Genomic DNA, 7,450 nt, shown 5'->3' with positions numbered 1-7,450 from the left:
CTCCTACACCCCTTCACTGCCATCCTTATGCCTTTCAGGATTAAGTCCAAATTTCTTAATATGGTTTACTAGGCTTTCTGTGAATGGGCCCTTACTTTCCTTTCTGGCGATTTCTTCTAGCTCCTACTTTCCAAACCATGCTCCTACTATACAGAGCTTGTCATGCTTGCTTCTTTACCTCTTGTCAATTGTCTAGGCCAGGAAAAGCTTTTACTTCCCTTCCTCTACCTCAAAATATGGTCTGTGGACTACTAGAGGACCTGGGACTTTTTCAGGGGGTCTGCAAGTTCAAGACTATTTTCATAATAATATTAAGACATTATTTGTTTTTTTCCACTATGTGGACATTGGCACTGATAGTGCAAAACCAACGGTTTGTAAAACTGCTGGCATTTTTAGCATGAATCAAGAGAGTGACACCAAGTGTACTAGTATTCATTGTATTCCATACTGTGATGCACTTGAAAAAAAAGTTTCACCTGAGAATGTCCTTGATGAAACAGTAAAAAATTAATTATGGTAGGCTAATTAATGGCCTCCCAAAGATGTCCACTTCCTAATCCCTGAAACCTGTGAATATGTTACTTCACTTGGCAAAAAGGATTTTGTTAATGTGATTTTTTTTTTAATTGGAGTATAATTGCTTTACAATGTTGTGTCAGTTTCTGCTGTACAACGAAGTGAATCAGCTATATGTATACATATATCCCCTCCCTCATGGACCTCTCCCCCACCATCCCACCCGTCTAGGTCATCACAGAGCACCAAGCTGAGCTCCCTGTGCTATACAGCAGGTTCCCACTAGCTATCAGTTTTACCCATGGTAGTGTATATTTTTTAATCCTAATCTCACAATTCATCCCACCCTCCCCTTCCCTCTCCCCCGTGTCCACATGTCCCTTCCGATCCTCGGTCCTCCGAGGGTCCCTCCCCATCCCTGCTGATCCCCTCACAGTGGGTGGGCCCCTCCTGAGCGTGGGAACCCCTCCCCTCCCCGCAGCTGCCCCTCAGGGGCACCAGTCTCGTCCCGCCTCCACTTCTCCTCCACCCCTCGCTCCCCCCCACGTCCTACCCAGTCGCACGGGGGTTCCTCTCATCCCCTTAGGTGTCCTAGGTCCCCCACCAGTGCCTGGTAGATGCCCTAGTTGTGAGAAGATGCGAACTCTGGGTCTGCCTACTCCGCCATCTTGACTCCCTCCTGCTAATGTGATCTAAGTTAAGGATTTTGAGGTGCGGTGGTTATCCTGGATTATCTGGGTGGTTCAATGTAATCACAAGAGTTCTTATAAGAGGGACACAGAAGGGTCAGAGTCAGAGGAGATGTGACCATAGAAGCTAAGGAGATGGAGAGGGAGAAAGGGAGAGAGGGAAGGTGGGAGGGGAGGAGGGGAGTCATTAAAGATCCAGCAGGCCCTGATGATGGAGGAAGGGGCCACGAAACAAAGAATGAGGTGGTCTCTAGAAGCTAGAGAAGTAAGAAAATAAATTCTCCCTAGTAATTCTCTGGTGGTCCAGCAGTTAGGATTCTGAGCTTCCACTGCAAGGGGCATGGGTTCGATCCCTGGTGGGGGAAATAAGATCCCACAAGCAGTGCAGCCTGGCAAAAAAAAAAAAAAAAAAAAAAAATCTCCCCTAGAGCCTCCAGAAGCAACTTGGCCCAGCAACATCTTGATTTTAGGATTTCTGACTTCCAGAACTGTAAGATAATAAATTTGTGTTGTTGTAAGCCATGAAGTTTGTGGTAATTTGTTATAGCAGCAATAGGAAACTAAAACACTAATTTTGCTAAGTTTTAATGCTTGAGTAACATTTAAAAAATATTCTATGTGAAGAAAAGCAGTCATTTCTTCTCCATAAGATTGCTATCTTGGGACTTCCCTGGTGGTGCAGTGGTTAAGAATCTGCCTGCCAGAAGACCTAAATAGACATTTCTCCAAAAAAAACATACAGATGGCCAAGAAGCACATGAAAAGCTGCTCAACATCACTAATTATTAGAGAAATGCAAATCTAAACTACAATGAGGTATCACCTCACACCACTTAGAATGGGCATCATCAGAAAATCTACAAACAACAAATGCTGGAGAGGCTGTGGAGAAAAGGGAACCCTCTTGCACTGTTGGTGGGAATGTAAATTGATACAGCCACTATGGAGAACAGTATGGAGGTTCCTTAAAAAACTAAAAATAGAACTACCATATGACCCAGCAATCCCACTACTGGGCATATACACAGAGAAAACCATAATTCAAAAAGACACATGCACCCCAATGTTCATTGCAGCACTATTTACAATAGCCAAGTCATGGAAGCAACCTAAATGCCCATCGACAGACGAATGGATAAAGAAGATGTGATACATATGTACAATGGAATATTACTCAGCCATAAAAAGGAACGAAATTGGGTCATTTGTAGAGACGTGGTTGGATCTAGAGACTGTCATACAGAGTGAGGTAAGTCAGAAAGAGAAAAACAAATATCATATATTCACGCATATATGTGGAACCTAGAAAAATGGTACAGATGAACCGGTTTGCAGGGCAGAAATAGGGACACAGATGTAGAGAACAAACGTATGGACACCAAGGGGGGAAAGTGGCAGGGAGGGTGGTGGTGGTGGGATGAATTGGGAAATTGGGATTGACTTATATACACTAATATGTATAAAATAGATAACTAATAAGAACCTGCTGTATAAAAAAATAAATAAAATAAAATTTAAATGATAAAAAAAAAAAAAGAATCCACCTGCCAATGCAAGGGAAACAGGTTCGATCCCTGGTCCAGGAAGATCCCACATGCCGCGGAGCAACTGGGCCTGTGCGCCACAACTACTGAGCCTGCACTGTTTCTGTTAAGCAGAAACTAACACACCATTGTAAAGCAATTATACTCCAATAAAGATGTTAAAAAAAAAAAAGAAAAAAAAGATTACATATGAGATTTCATGATGTCAATAAAATGGTGGGAAGTTTTTTGGTAAAAAAAAAAAAAGATATACATAGATATCCACAGTGTATGTTCAAAATGTATGTAGGGATTTTGAAAATGGGGAATCACTATTTCATTAATAATGTTTTATTTAATTAAAATTGCAAAAGGATAAAAAGGTACAAGTGCAATGCTCTTATTAATCACCTATATCCATAATTTCAATGAACAATGTGTAGTTTTGGTCATCTTTATTGTGTTTTTTCCAATTATATTATTGAAATGTAATCTTACATTTGCTGAATCTAATAATAAAAATGTGGGCTTGTAAAAAAAAAGACATTATTATTTTTCAGTGAGTTAATACATACTTTAAAATTTTCTGTTTTAATTTTTAATATGGTAAATATCAACAGATATAACACACATAAACAAAAGCTCTTTGGGGTCTTCAATAAATTTAAAAGTTTAAAGGAGTCCTGTGACCGAAATGTTTTGAAACTGCTGCTCTAGCTTATTTCAACTTCCCCTTTGGATTTCAATTTAGATTTTATTTATTTTTTTGCATGTTTTTCATGACCATCCTGGTTGGATGTGAAGGTCCTATATACTCCCTTAATAATACACTGTACTTCACTTTTTAGCAGCTCTACACTTATTAGCATTATATTTTTGTTTTTGTTTTATATAACAATAGTTTAATTGAGACATAATTAACATCATACAGCTCACCTATTTATTTATTAATTATTATTATTTTTTAATCCAACAAACATGTAGATTTATTTTAAATCAGCTTGGTACATGATACAGATTGGTTTTGCAGTTTTTAATGAAATGAAATAGAAATTTCTAAATACAGCAGTGTCTCTGCAACAAATATCTGTAAGGTAAAATAAGGAATTTTAATAGAACTACAATCTGCATGAACAAATCAGATGAAAAATCTGAAAAGGTTTCTATATACCTTCTGGATTAAAAAGAACCCCCCAAAAAAAGAACCCCAAAATTATTAATGGCCCAAGATACTAAACTGCTAAAGGAAGAGGGGAAAAGCCTGTGGGTTCTGTTTTAAGAGCTCTTTTTGTAAAATCTAATTCCATATTATGATTCTGTTAGAGCAGTATTCAAAATTACAGAAGATGAGAGGCTTCATCAGCTATATTTTCACAAAAATAGCTATAGTGTTAACATTAATGTGTGGCAAGGTATTCCTATCTAGGTAAATGACAATTATACCATTGTAGCTAATTTTTACCACTTTGGGAGAATGGAAATTCTGTATATTTTCAACTGAATCTTGTATCTTAAAGCACTCACTAAAAACTAATAGCCATGGCACCATAATACAATTTTTTGTGGGGTACCTAAAATATTACTACTGAGGGAAACAAAAATGTGAGGTAAGCCTACCTTTCCCCCAAAATCTTTGAAGCCAGAGATTTTAAACAATTAAGGCACCTGAAAACATTAGGTATATGTACCAATGCGCAAGTAAAACAAACTTTAGCTGTACCAGCAAGTAAAGAAGAAACAGTAAATCTTCATTTTAAGAACCTTTAATTATCTAAATGTAAGGAATTTTGGCTTATGAAATGGACCAAAGCAACTTGTCACTTCTTACTATAAAATATTGAAAACCAAGTGCTGAACACAGCCACTATAGGCTAAAGAAACTAAAACAAAAAACCTTAATGACCTAGAAAAGCAAAACCTCATTTTAAACTGATTTAAGCCTCTGAACTAATCCAATGTGTCAAAGGCAGGGAAGAAGTATCCCTCTAAACCTGAAAAAACTAGTGCTTCATAAGGAAGCTAAAGAAATAAAAGTATGCATGCTTATTATACTACAGCAATTGAAACTGAGAAGAAGAAAGGATGGAAAAGGAGAAAGAAAAAGTACAACCTGTTTATCCAGGGCAATCATCATTAAAAATCTACAGTAATCTGATCAACTAAAATTTTTTCTGAAATTATACTGCTCACGTTTGCTGTCTCAAAACTTAAAATGATTGTCTCATTTAAAGAGTTAATAAATGATTCTAAAACAACTTCTTTCTTTCTTGCCTTACAGAAGTTACTTTTCCAGAAAGCTTTGTGGAAATCCTTTTAAGGTACAACAGTGTTAGGATAATTTTTTGAAGTACAAAGGAAAATATAATTAAATCAACTTTATCTCTATACTTTTTAACAGCCATAAGCAAAATGTTGGGAGATTCAATAAATGAAGGCTTTTGACTTTGTAAAACATCCTTTAAGTTACTCAGGCTTGAAATAAAGTAGGTAAGTTTTCAATTAAATACTAACAGTACGGTATCTAAAAGCAGGTTTACTACTGCTCACAACCACAGTTACATCCTCAGACCAACCTTTCCCTTCATTAATGTGAAAGAACAAATCACCAACATTGTAAGTTACAGTCCACCTTTCAGTCTGTCTTTTAAGGCACTGTTCTTTATTTTCTCAATGATACAAGGTGCTTTACAAGTATGAACAATAACCTGCTACACTTTAATGTTTTGTATCCTTTCCATTCATTTCTTTAAATCTGGAATGTAATTCCCTGTGAGCTCACTTATTTAAAGTGTACAATTTTTAGTTTTTCAGTGTATTTACAGAGCTGTACAGTCATCACTCAAGCAATTTTAAAGCATTTTCATCACCCCTCAAAGAAACTCTGCTCTTTGTTACTCCCCATTTCCCCACTAATCCTCCAGCCCTAGTAGAATGCTGGAGCAGTAGCCCACTAATCTATTTTCTGTTTCTATAGACTTGCCTATTCTGTGTATGTCATATAAACAGAATCATACTTTGCAACTGGCTCCTTTCACTTAGCATAATGTTTTCAAGTTTCATCCACATCATATGAAGACTTCATTCCTTTTTATGGCTTAATAATGTTCCTTTGTATGGCTATACCACTTTTCTTTATCCATTAGTCAGTTGATGGACATTTGGGTTGTTTCCTTTTTTTTTTTTGCTATTATGAATATGGCTGCTGTGAACATCTGTGTACATGTTTTTGTGTGAACATACATCATCAGTTCTCTTGGGTGTATACCTAGGAGTAGAATTCCTGGGTCATGGTAACTTTATGTTTAACAGTCTGAGGAACTGCCAGAATGTTTTTCAAATGAAGTGTTTTCCAAAGCATTTTATGTTCCTACTAAGTAGAGTATGAGGGTTCCAATTTCTCCATATCTTTTTCAGTACTTATTATTTTTCTTTTCATTTATAGACAATATCCTAATGGGTCTGAAATGGTATCTCATAGTGACTTTAATTTGCATTTCCTTGATAGCTAATGATGTTGAGCATCTTTTCATGTCCATTTGTATATCTTCTTTGGAGAAATTTCTATTCAGATATTTTGTCCACTTTTAAATTGGATTATTTGTCTTTTAATTGTTGAATTATAATAGTTCATGTATTCTGAATATTAGACCTTTATCAGATATATTATTTGCAAATATTTTCTCCTATTTCTTAGGTTGTCTTTCCAACATAAAAGACAAAAGTTTTAATTTTGATGAAGTCTGTATTATTTATTTTTCTTTGGTTACTTGTGATTTTGGTGTCATATCTAAGAAACCATTGCCTAATCCAAGGTCAAGAAGATTTATATCTATGTTTTCTCCTAAGAGTTTTATAGTTTTAGCTCTTACATTCAGGCCTTTGATCCACTTTAATTTTTCAAATATTGTGAGGTAGTGATCCAAATTCATTCTTTTGCATATGGATATCCAGTTGTCCCAGTAAGTTTTGTTGAAAGACTTCTTTCACCATTGAATTGTCTTGGCATTTTTGTCCAAAATTAATTGATGTGTGAGGATTTACTGATTTATTCTGGAATCTCAATTCTGTTCCATTTGTCCATATCCTTATGCTCTATGCTTTTGTCAGTAGGGCCACTATATTTTAAAGAACTCACAGAAGGACCATTCTTTAATTCAAAGCAATGAAGTCAAGGGTCGGAATCAGCTTCTTCTCGCCACCAGTTTAGAACTTTCAGAAGCATCTTTTTCACCAGTAGCCATCAAAATCCTGCCCAATGGGATCATGTTTTGTTTTGTTTTAATTAAGTTCATGTGTTTGGCCAGGGTTGGTTAACCAAAAGTGCTAGCTCTAGGGTAAGAAGCACTAGAGTGCTAGGTATACAGTATACACTACTGTATACACTAGGTATACAGTCCAATTTATTCAGGGAGATCGATGAGCAAGGCCAGGAGGAGACAATAGAAGTATCTTGGCTCAGCCTTCAGAAACGCGCAAGGTATCGGAGGGAGGGGTCTGTGCTGTCAGTACGCTTCCAAACGTCGAGACTGGGCACCTGGAACTTTTCCCCAGGGGGATGGGCTTGGGACCCAGGCACAAGGCCTAGTCTAGGTGCAGCTGAGGGGACTGTCGTTTATTCACTCGCGCGACCACCACTAAAGCCGCTCGGCCCTCCCGCCTCCGGGCGGCCCCCCCACTGGTTTTCCCGCCTCGCCTTTCCTCGCTTCCTTCTCCGTCCTC

This window comes from Balaenoptera ricei, chromosome 7, assembly GCF_028023285.1.
Source record: "Balaenoptera ricei isolate mBalRic1 chromosome 7, mBalRic1.hap2, whole genome shotgun sequence".
Taxonomy (NCBI): Eukaryota; Metazoa; Chordata; class Mammalia; order Artiodactyla; family Balaenopteridae; genus Balaenoptera; species Balaenoptera ricei.
The sequence above is the reverse complement of the archived record's forward strand: the minus strand, read 5'-3'. Positions refer to the sequence as shown.